A 12391-nucleotide genomic window follows, 5' to 3' on the forward strand; every position below is an offset into this window, starting at 1 on the left:
ACTTATATTTTTTTATTATTTTCAGTTTATTTCTTGTCAGGTGGAAAAATATTGAATTTTTGTTACTAAATCTCTAGTTCAAAGAGTTTAAATTGGGAGATGCATTGCCTTAAAATACCTAAAAGTTTCCCTAATAATTGTCCAGTTACCCTACTTTGAGGCATGATTTACCCAAAAGTGGAAGCCCTGGAATTATTGTGCCATGTTGCTCAACTGGTGCTGTGTCTCCCCACAATGGACAAGACCAAACCTGTATGAATTTTTTAGTGGACTTAAGTTAACGGAGGAGGAACTACACTTAGCTTAAGCTAATTGATTGGCTCACTGTTTCCAAAGTTAGCAAAAACGCTAATCACCTAATGAAAAAGTTAGCTTCGCTAATTAGCTGTTAGTGGATTGGCGGAACCGTGCCCACCTCTGGTACCAAGTAGTAGTGGTCTAACTCACTAGCAGTCATACAGTATGAAAACAAACACCTTGCAACAAATGTAATCAACATGCAGAGGAATATAACTCTTGATAGACATGGTATACATATTACCTACATGGTGTGTGTGTGTGTGTGTGTGTATATATATATATATATATATATATATATATATATATATATATATATATATATATATATATATATATATATATATATATATATATACCGTATACCCCGCATCAGTCGGATCAATTGAGGGGAAGGCCACTCCGAGTTACCCGAGGGACTTTTTTTTTAACATTTTGCACGCCTGTTACCACTAACAGTTGAAATTGTCTGTGTAATGCATTATGTAAATAGGTCCTACATACATAGTGCATGCACACACATATACACGCGGTGTACACACACACACACACACACACACACACACACACACACACACACACACACACACACGTATCGTACCATGAGCTCAGCACAGCTCACACCTCTCTCATAATCCTGTATAAGTCAATTTGTCTGCCACTGACAGCATCTTCAACTTTCTATCTGACGTGAAGACACAGCCTTGCCCTTAGAAGCCATGGTAGAATTACAAAGGCAACAATAAAAGCTACAGAGCGAGTGAAAGCTGAGGGAGACACTGCCACGCACTTGCTAAGTCAGCTGTGTAAATACTGATCTTGGCGCCGGCACTGCCGGCTCAGCGCCCGTTTTGCGTCTTCAACGGCTCGGACAACTCCTCAAATGACTCGGACAATGTAAGAGCTATCAGCAGTGCATTTGAGAAAGGGAATTGGGCCGCCCCGGGCGCCCAGACCAACTGGACCCCTCTATCAAACGCTTTTGAGCGCATCTCAGTTAAGCCTCATCAGTGCTGTGGTAATGGCATCTCACTGGCAGATAAATGGCATCCGCTGCTCTCTTTCTAGCTGTTCTAGCAGCAAAATGGCGTCCACTGATCTTCTTGATAATGTTTAAACATGCATCACTAGCTGTTCTGGCCGACGAGCTCCTTGCAACAGAGGATGAAAAGGAAGCTGCCGTGGTTATGGTGGCACAGAGAGGTGAAATTCAATGGAAGCGCTTATATATGTTTGTTTGGGCCGCCATATTTGCTGATGACGTCATCACAGCCCGGAGGGGCTCCACTTTTCCAAACTGAGCTGCAGCGAGCAGTCCGGATTGGGAATCCGGGCTGCAGCATCACGCGTTGGAGAGCACACTGTGCTATTAAAGATAGAGAGGCAGCTCACAAAAGGTTCCAGAGCCTTCGCACTCCTGCTAACCATCATTTTTATATTTCTGCCTGGAATTGTGCCAAATCTATTCTCCGACTTACCAAAAACTCCTTCATTAATAGAAAATGCCAAAACCTTGCTTTCTCTAATTCTTCCCGTGACTTTTGGCATCTAGGCAAAAATATCTCCTCCAATTTCACTTCTTCCACTTTCCCTCCTCTCCTTAACCCTGATGGCAGCACTGCCGTCTCATCTGTCTCTAAGGCTGAACTCTTCACTCAAACTTTCTGTAAGAACTCCACCCTGGACGATTCAGGGCATATTCCTCCTACTCATCTCCCCTCTCACTCCTATATACCTGTTATTAAGAATCTTCATAATGATGTTTTCTATGCCCTCTCTGGCCTCAACTCTCAGAAGGCTTATGGACCTGATGGAGTGCCTCCTATTGTCCTTAAAAACTGTGCCTCCGTGCTGACACCCTGCCTGGTCAAACTCTTTCGTCTCTGCCTATCAACATCTACCTTTCCTTCCTGCTGGAAGTACGCCTTCGTACAGCCTGTGCCTAAGAAGGGTGACCATTCCAATCCCTCAAACTACCGCCCTATAGATTTACTTTCCTGTCTATCCAAAGCTTTTGAATCAATCCTAAACCGGGAGATTCAAAAGCACCTTTCCACTTCTAACCTTCTATCTGATGGCCAGTATGGGTTCCGTAAGGGGCGTTCTTCTGGCGATCTTCTTGCTCTCTTAAATGACTCTTGGTCATCCTCTCTCAGCCGTTTCAGTGAAACTTTCTCATTTACGCTAGACATATCGAAAGCCTTCGATAGAGTCTGGCACAAGGCTTTGCTTTCTAAACTGCCCTCTTTCGGATTCTATCCCTTTCTCTGTTCCTTTATCTCCAGTTTCCTTTCCGGCCATTCTATCTCTGCGATAGTAGATGGTCACTGTTCTTCCCCTAAACCTATCAACAGTGGTGTTCCACAGGGCTCTGTCCTATCACCCACTCTCTTCCTGTTATTCATCAATGACCTTCTTTCCATAACAAACTGTCCTGTCCACTCATACGCCGACGACTCCACTCTGCATTATTCAACTTCTTTCAATAGAAGACCATCACAACAGGTAGTACATGACTCCAGACTGGAGACTGCAGAACGCTTAACCTCAGACCTTGCTATCATTTCTGATTGGGGCAGAAGGAACCTTGTGTCCTTCAATGCCTCAAAAACTCAATTTCTCCACCTATCAACTCGACACAATCTTCCAAACACCTATCCCCTATTCTTCGACAACACTCAGCTGTCACCCTCTTCAACACTAAATATCCTCGGTCTATCCTTAACTCAAAATCTTAACTGGAAACTTTACATCTCCTCTCTCACTAAATCAGCTTCCTCAAGGTTGGGTGTTCTGTATCGTCTCCGCCAGTTCTTCTCCCCCGCACAGTTGCTATCCATATACAGGGGCCTTGTCCGCCCTCGTATGGAGTATGCTTCTCATGTGTGGGGGGCTCCACTCACACAGCTCTTCTGGACAGAGTGGAGTCTAAGGCTCTTCGTCTCATCAGCTCTCCTCTTACTGATAGTCTTCTACCTCTTAAATTTCGTCGCGATGTTGCCTCTCTTTCTATCTTCTATCGATATTTTCACGCTGACTGCTCTTCTGAACTTGCTAACTGCATGCCTCCCCCACTCCTGTGGCATTGCCTCACACGAGAACACCAGCAGCTCCACCGTGAGGGAGCACTCAACCCGCAAAACCCCCGACTCGAATCACATTAAAGCTTGCTATGTAAACGCTCGTAGCCTACGTAACAAATTTGAAGACTTAGAAGTCCTCGCAGCTACAAATCATTATCACATCATCGGAGTCACAGAATCTTGGATAGACACTTCAAATAGAGATTTCATTACGGAATATAGATTACCGCGTCATACCATCCTTAGTCATGAAAGAGAGAACAGACAGGGTGGAGGCGTTATCTTTTATATCCACAACTCTCTCCATCCAGTATCCGTGAAAACAGATATTCTAACCAATGTAGACACGGTCTTCATTGAATTTAAAAATAAATCTCGTAAAATAGTAATTGGACTTATCTACAGACCGCCAAGGCAGACTCTTGATATTGACCACGCATTAAGTGAATTATTATTAGAAACAAGTAGCAGTTGCGAGGCAGTAATTGTTGGGGACTTTAACTTGCCAGTGAAAAGATGGAGTGAACCGTTGAACTGTCATACAGGGCTCGACCTGTACACAAATTTACTAGAAAGTGATTTGCATCAACTTGTTCAAGAACCGACTCGGGAAAATAATATACTTGACCTTATCTTTTCAACAACAGCTGATCTAGTTAACGAAGCAAATGTTGGTCCAATTTTTAGTTCTAGCGATCACCGAACAATCACATTCAGCATCAATATGAAAGAAAGTAAAGTAACTCCTAGTAAAGAAAAGGTGCCTGATTATCAGAGAGCGAATTTCGTAAGACTTCGATCAATTCTAAATAATTCTGACTGGACTGAAATCTCGGCGGAAACAGATATTGATAAATCTTGGGGGGCCTTCACCACAATATTGAGCAATGCCATAAGCATATGCGTACCCTATCGTAACAGGCATTCAGCTTTTAAGAAGAAACCCAAATGGTGGAATAACGAAATTCAAAATAGCCCATCTCTTAAAAAATGCATATACAGTAGATACATATCAACTCAGAGTGAGGCTGACAAACTAGAGTTGGACAGAATTTGCCGCAAAACCAAGAAATTAATAAAACGAAGCAAGAAAAATCTTGAAGAATACATAGCAGAAACAAGTAAATCTAATCCTAAAGAATTTTTTAGCTATGTAAATAATAAAGTCACTCACTTGTGGTATCGGACTGCTTGCTAATGAAAATGGTAACCACACGAATGATGAAAATGAAATGGCTACAATCCTAAATAACTTTTTTGCATCCGTATTTACTGACAAAGATTGTTTATCACCTCAACTGCTGGAGGTTAGAAGGACCGAAAAGATGTTAAGTGGCGTGCTCATCTCAGAAAGTGACATTTTACGCACAATTGAAAAGATTAAAGTAAGCAAAGTTCCTGGTCCAGACAAAATTACCCCTAGGGTCTTAAAAGAAATCAAACATCAAATTTGTAAACCGCTCTCCATCATATTCAATAAATCTTTAACAGCTGGAAAAGTTCCGTCGGATTGGAAACTTGCAAATGTCACACCAATTTTCAAAAAGGGGGACAAGTCTCATCCAGGAAACTATCGACCAATTAGCCTGACATCGATTGTTTGTAAGTTAATGGAGACTATCATTCGCAACAAAATGGTGAAATTCTTTGAAGAAAATAATATAATAAATAATTCGCAACATGGCTCCCGTAGTAAACGGACGTGTTTGACTAACTTACTTGATTTTTTTCATTATATTTTTGAGGTGTTCGATGAAAGCAGATCAGTAGATATCATATATCTGGATTTTCAAAAGGCATTTGATAAGGTCCCCCACCAACGATTGCTCAGCAAACTATTGGCGCACGGTATCTCGGGTAACATTCACAATTGGCTTGCGGACTGGCTCTCTGAGCGGAAAAAAAGAGTAGTTCTAAACGGTGTTACATCTAACTGGCTCGATGTCAAAAGCGGCGTACCTCAAGGATCAGTGCTCTTCTTAATTTATGTCAATGATATCGATGATGGGCTCACTTGCAAAGTATCAAAATTTGCTGATGACACAAAAATTGCTAGTAAAGTAACTGCGACACTCGACGAAGAAGCTTTACAATCAGATCTAGATCGACTTGCACGTTGGGCCAATCAATGGCAAATGAAATTCAACGCTGACAAATGTAAAGTGTTGCACATCGGAAAAAATAACAATCGCATTCGGTATGTAATGAATGGCCAACAGCTTTCTACAGTAAGTAAAGAAAAGGATCTTGGAATCACTATATCAAGCGATTTAAAGCCTGGTCAGCATTGTTCAGAGGTAGTTAAAACTGCAAACAAATTGGTTGGCTTCATCGGACGAGTCTTTAATAATAAATCAGAAAAAGTAATATTAAAACTGTATAATTCGTTGGTTCGACCCCGTCTAGAGTACTGTGTACAGTTTTGGTCTCCCTACTACAGAAAAGACATAGAAAAGTTGGAACGGGTTCAACGAAGAGTAACAAAGATGATTCCTAGGTTGAGAAATTTATCATATGAACAAAGGCTTAAAGAAGTAAATTTATTCAGTCTAACAAAACGAAGAATGCGAGGCGATCTAATAGAAGTGTTTAAAATGTTTAAAGGATTCAGTGATATTAATGCAGAAGATTACTTTACAATTGATCGATCAAATAGAACAAGAAGAAATCACAATTTGAAGATAAGTGGTAAAAGATTCTCGTCGCACGAAGCTAAACACTTCTTCAATCAAGTTGTTAATGTTTGGAACACTCTACCCTGTGATGTCATTGATAGTACAACAGTTACGGCCTTCAAGAATAGATTAGACAAGTGTTTTGAATCCAACCAGCAACTAAAATATTACTCATTGTTGTAATAACGTTAAGTTCTTTTGAATACTGGTGTCCTTGTCCGCTTTTATCACCCGGTTAGTGGTAGCAGTAATGGTAGTTCTTTCCTCTTTCCTACATAATTTCCATGCAGTTTTTCCATGCTGCATGGTTCTTTTTCCTTTCCTGCCAGCTTTGGCTGGAGGGATGGGGGGGTGGGGAGGAGCCTTCGCCTTTGCTGTCCTTCATCTTCCACCCTTGATAAGAAAGTAAGTGTAGCTTGTCACAAACAACCTCGTAAGGACCAGCAGGTCTGCTGTTGTTTGTTCTTCCTTTGTGTTCCTTTGTGTTCCTTTGACTTTCTGATCAAATTCATCCCTATACTGTCCAAACCCCTTCTGCAAGAGTTAACCAGCATCTTCACTCTTTCATCCCTCATGCTGGTAAACTCTGGAACGATCTTCCCTCATCTGTATTTCCTCCTGCCTACGACTTGAACTCTTTCAAGAGGAGGGTATCAGGACACCTCTCCTCCCGAAATTGATTTCTCTTTTTGGCCACTCTATTTAGGAGCAGTAAGTAGCTGGCTTTTTTTTTTCATTATTGTTTTCTTTTTTTTACGCCCTTGCACTGTCTCCTCTGCTGTAAAAAAGAAAGAAAAAAAACATAGGGAACCTGCAAGAGGCTGAATGGCCTACACAAGGCAGCTCCAGATTCCCTCCCACTACCACCTGTCATCCTCGCCCATGTAGCTATAAAGTCTACTCTTAAAACAAGCTATATCATCCCTGCACTCACTATGTGACTGCTGAGTCTACTCCATTCCCCCACCACCCTATTACTAAACCAATGCCTGCCTATTTCCCTCCTAAATCTATACTTTTCTAATTTAAATCCATTACTGCGTGTTCTATCCTGCTGGCTAATTCTCAGTACTTTACTTACATCGCCTTTGTTGTAACCCTTGACCCATTTGAATACTTCTATCAGATCTCCCTACACTCTTCGTCTTTCTAGAGAATGTAAGTTGAGAAGTTTCAGCCCATTTTGATATGGGAGGTTCCATTTTAAGCCCCTGAATCATTTTGGTCATAATCCTCTGAATTGATTCTAATATGTTGATGTCCATTCTGTAGTGTGAGCACCAACACTGGACAGCATAATCTAAGTGTGGCTTATATAACTAATGCTAAATAGTGTCTGAGGATGACCTCTGCACCTTTGTTGGTTACCGTCCTGTTAATAAAGCCTAATACCCTGTTAGCCCTATTCCTCGCACTAATGCATTGCTTCCTTAGTTTTAGGTCAGAGTTCACCAACACTCCCAGATCTCTTTCACACTCTGCCCTGCCTATTGCTGTGGAGTTAAAACTCTACTCGTGTAATGGGTTGCGTGTTCCTACACTTAGTAAGCTACACTTGGTGATGTTAATATTCATCTGCCATTTCTCTGGCCAAGCCGAGTTTGTTAAGGTCCTCCTACAATGCTCTAGCATCCTCGATCCCCTGTCCATATATAAAGCGTACGTCCTATTTTGGTGTCATCCGCAAATTTACCTATGTCACTGGTTATCCTATATTGTCTATGTCACTGATGTAGATAATGAATAAAAGCAGGCCTAACACTGAACCTTGAGGAACCCCACTGGTAACATTACCCCATTCGGATTTTTCACCGTTAATGATAACCCTCTGTTTCCTGTCGCTAATCCACGCCTTAATCCAATCATAAACCTTCCCTCCTATTCCATGAGCCCTACTTTACTTAACAGTCTCTGGTGAGGTACCTTATCGAAGGCCTTACTAAAATCAAGATAAACTACATCGTAACTCTCATCATTGCCAGCTGCCTCGTACACTTTATTGTTAAAGGATGAAAGATTATAGTAAGGCACGACTTTCCTTTAAAGGGGTACGTGATAGCATTTTGCAAAACTGAGTGAAAAACGTTGTTATACCATCTAGAAATAATCCCCGAGCAATGTTTTCCTCGTAGCGCAAATTTTAAATATCTGGCACGCGTTTAAATGGACCGAGTTAAAGGTTAAATTTTGTCATTTTTAATCGCAGAAAATCTAAAATCAATCAGATTTAAGTGAAAAGTGCAGGTAATGTTGATTGTAGAAGTAGCTAGGGACCTATGATTAGATATTGTTGATAGGGTACAGGAGATAGGAGTATTAAGGGGAAAAGGTGACAAAAAAACACAATTTTACGCGATCTTCAACGAACATAATAAAAGAAATATGTACCATTATGCCTTTCTGTATGGGAAACTTTCAGAATATTTTCCATAGGGCTCTAGGCATATATAAAGACTATTCACAGCCAAAAAATGAAAGTGATTGGTTATGTATTAATGGTGCTGTGTAATTTTAAGTGTTGCTACACATATACGCACATGTATATGTATAAGTATACATGTAAGTATACATGCATTGTTCTGGCTCGTACAAAATGTAGGCAACATAGATACCTGCTAGTTTCATCGCAATACCCAATAGTTTAGTTAGATGACCTCAGGTGTCCCGTACCCCCTTAATAAATTAATCCATGCTGTTAGTCGTGAATTAAATTATGTCTGTCAATATGGTCCCTAATACCATCTGCTATTATTGACTCAAGCATTTTACCTATAACTGATGGCAAACTAATCGTCCTATAGTTTTGCATAGATTTGTCTCCCTTTTTAAATATTGGAATAACGTGTGCCTGCCTCCATTAAACAGACACCACCCCTGTGTCTAGCCAGGGTCCAGAGAATACCGGGTCTGATCAAGGGGCGACCAAATTTCAAACGGACTGCGCATGCAGTGACGTCACTAGGTGCCAGCGAGGGTCCAAGGGTGTGCTGCCCGGCCATTCTGTGTTTTAATGCATATATTTGTGAAAAATATTTTTTTCTGTGATAAATAAAGGATTTCCAACATTAATATCTTATAAACATCATCAAATTAGACATATAATAACATGGCGCAGTGATCTCAAGGACCTACACGCAGCGATGGCCACCCCACGACGCCCAAGGTTCTCGCCCGCGTCAGGTGCTCGGCGGCTCGGAAATTATCGCCCGGCCGGCGCACAAGCAGCGGTGCAGGCCCAGCAGATCGTCATGGAGGCGCTACAGCGGAACATGGCGGCCATGGGGACGGGACGCAGGGCCCTGAACTTGTCTGGTCTGGACAAGTGCGACCCTCACATGGCCACTGCAGACTACCGTTCCTGGCGGCGTTCCGTAGAGGACTTGATTCAGCTCAATATGGTGAGGGATGCAGACGCCGTGCGCTACATCCGGCTCCTCTGCGTCCCAGCGCTCCAGAAGGCTCTGGACGCACGATTCTCGGGTGGCCTGTGGAGCGTGTTGACGGCCAGTGAGGCTTTGGACAGCCTCAGTAAGTTGGTGTTACGTGCTTCTAACCAGGCGGTGCGTTGGTCGGAGTTCTTTGGCGACGCCCAGGCCACAGGTGAATCAGTGTGCGAGTACTTTACGAGATGTGGCCAGAAAGTGTTAGATTGTGGTTTCGAGTGCCCAGGCTGTGATCGAGACCTGAGCGAATACATGTTGCTCCGTAAGCTCGTCGCCGGCTTACGCGAGCCGGCTCTTAAGCGCGAGGTGTTCCAGGGCTGCGATAAATTCAAAAGCGTCGACAGCCTTAGAGGGTACTGTGTGGCGTTTGAGGCAGCGCAAAAGGACGCTCTAGGTCCCACGCAAGAGCGTCGGGTCGCTGGGGCCGGCGACGCCACGGATGACGACACTGACAAGGATGACGTCATCGCGGCGGCCCGGGCCGCGAGGAACCCCGGTAGGTGGTGTGGCAACTGTAGATACCGCCATCAGCCTGGGAAAGCGGCGTGTCCTGCGGGTAACGCTACGTGCCGTGCCTACGGCAAGTTGGGTCACTTCGAAAGGGCTTGCAAAACGAAAAAGAGAGAGGGCAAAGACGCTACGGCGGGTGTTAGGGTGGCCTCAGCTCAAGTGGAGGGCCAGCCACAGTTGCAGATACTAGTTTCTCAAGCGACTATAGTGACACACAGCACCGTGCCACGGCTGTAGCGGACAAGGGCGCTCAGGTCTGTGTGGCAGGGCCTACCCTAATGAACACCCTCGGTTTCACACCCAGCCAACTACACAGTCGGAGGGGGCTGCGCGACCTTGCCAACGTACACCTACCCACCCTCGGGGCGTCATCTTGCCGCATCAGCGTTCCTGGCCGCTCCACCATCCAAGACATCTACTTCGTCAGGCCAGTGAAACAGATCTACCTGTCCCTTACCGCCTGCAAAGATCTCGGCCTGGTGCGCGCCGATTTTCCCTGCCCTCCGCCCTCAGTAGGTGCCGTAGATCAGGGGGAGCACGCCAACAAGAACGACCGCGGCCCACCAAGCAGGCCGCGTGCTATGCCGCTACCGCCTTTGGAGGAAAATGTTCCCAGGTTGCAGGAGTGGCTCCTCGCTCACTTCTCAGCGTCGACGTTCGACATAGAACGGTACCCACTACCGGTAATGGCTGGGCCTCCGCATCACATCCACCTGTCTTCCGACGCGGTGCCCTACGCTTGCCACACCCCTGCCTCGGTCCCCAAGCACTGGGAGGAGGAGGTTATAAGAGGCAGTTGGACGAGGACATCAGAAGAGGGGTGATTCGTCCAGTACCTGCCGGGCAGGCCACGGAATGGTGCGCCATGCAGGATGGTCGTGGTGGCGGAGAAGTCCGGTAAGCCCCGCCGCACGGTGGACTTTCAGAAGCTCAACGCCTGCTGCCTGCGGGAGACGCACCACACCCCCACACCATTCGACATGGCCTCTGGAGTCCCATTGCACGCTTACAAGACCGTAGCTGACGCTTACTGGGGCTACCACCAGGTAGAGCTTGATGAAGAGAGCCGCCACCTTACCACCTTCATCACGCCCTGGGGTCGGTACCAGTATTGCCGGACGCCCATGGGGCACTGTGCAGCTGGGGACGCTTACACAAAGAGATTCGACGACGCCATTGCCGATCTGCCCCGGAAGTACAAATGCGTCGACGACACCCTCCTGTACGACACGAGCGTAGAAGAGGCCTTCTGGCACACCTATAACTTCCTAGAGGTGTGTGCAAAGGCGGGGGTAACGCTGAAGCCGGAAAAGTTCCAGAGTTCTGCAGGAGAGAGGCCGCCTTTGCGGGCTACCACTTGGGCTGGGACACTTACGAACCCACTGCTGAACGCCTGACTGCTCAGTGCTATGAAGAACTTCACGATGCCTGCACAGGCCTCCATCACTGACGTGCGTTCGTGGTTCGGGCTTGTGAACCAGTTGGCGCCCTTCCTTGCCACCGCACCCCTGATGGCGCCGTTCAGGGACCTGCTGAAGAAGCCCACCGGCAAGACAGTCTTCTGGGATGAATGCCTCCAACAGAAGTTCGTGCAGGCTAAAGAAGTTATTTGCCAACTGGCCAAGCAGGGGCTGGCGTACTACGACAAGACTCGCCCCACTGTCGCTGTCAGAGACTGGTCGAAGGACGGCATCGGGTTTGTAGTTATGCAGCGATATTGTTCGTGCCCCACAGGTAATGCGCCCCTCTGCTGCAAAGGGGGCTGGCGCCTGGCGCTGTGTGGCAGTCGGCACCTCACCCCCGCTGAGTCGGGGTACGCACCGGTGGAAGGATCGAGAGGCCCTGGCAGTGGCCTGGTGCCTGTGCAAGGCCCGTCTCTTTCTACTAGGGTGCCCCAACCTCGTGATCGCCACAGATCATCGGCCCCTAGTGAAACTCTTCGGTGACAAGGCCCTCAAGGACATCGCCAATCCCCGACTGTTTCGGCTGAAGGAGCGGACCTTGCAGTTCAAGTTCACCATGCGGTACCTGCCGGGGAAGCACAACGCGGCAGCAGACTTCCTGTCAAGATACCCTGGAGTCAAGGCCGATCCAGACGAGGTGGACGAGGAACAGGATGACGTCGCGGCCGCAGTCATGACAGCGGCTACTGTGGCAGCTCTGGACCTGAGCGGGTGCGCAACCCTAGACGAGGGGCTCGTATTGAGAGCGGCACTCGAGGATCCTGATTACCAGCTGTTGGTGATGAGAGTAAACATCGGCGACTGGAGTCCACAGAGAGCGCAGGAGCTCGTCTGCCTCAGGCCATTCTACAATGTGAGGGACCGGCTGGCTGTGTCTGGAGGCTTATATAGTCACATACACCTTCGGTCAGGGAAGTGTG

This window comes from Eriocheir sinensis, chromosome 20 (genome assembly GCF_024679095.1).
Source record: "Eriocheir sinensis breed Jianghai 21 chromosome 20, ASM2467909v1, whole genome shotgun sequence".
Classification (NCBI taxonomy): domain Eukaryota; kingdom Metazoa; phylum Arthropoda; class Malacostraca; order Decapoda; family Varunidae; genus Eriocheir; species Eriocheir sinensis.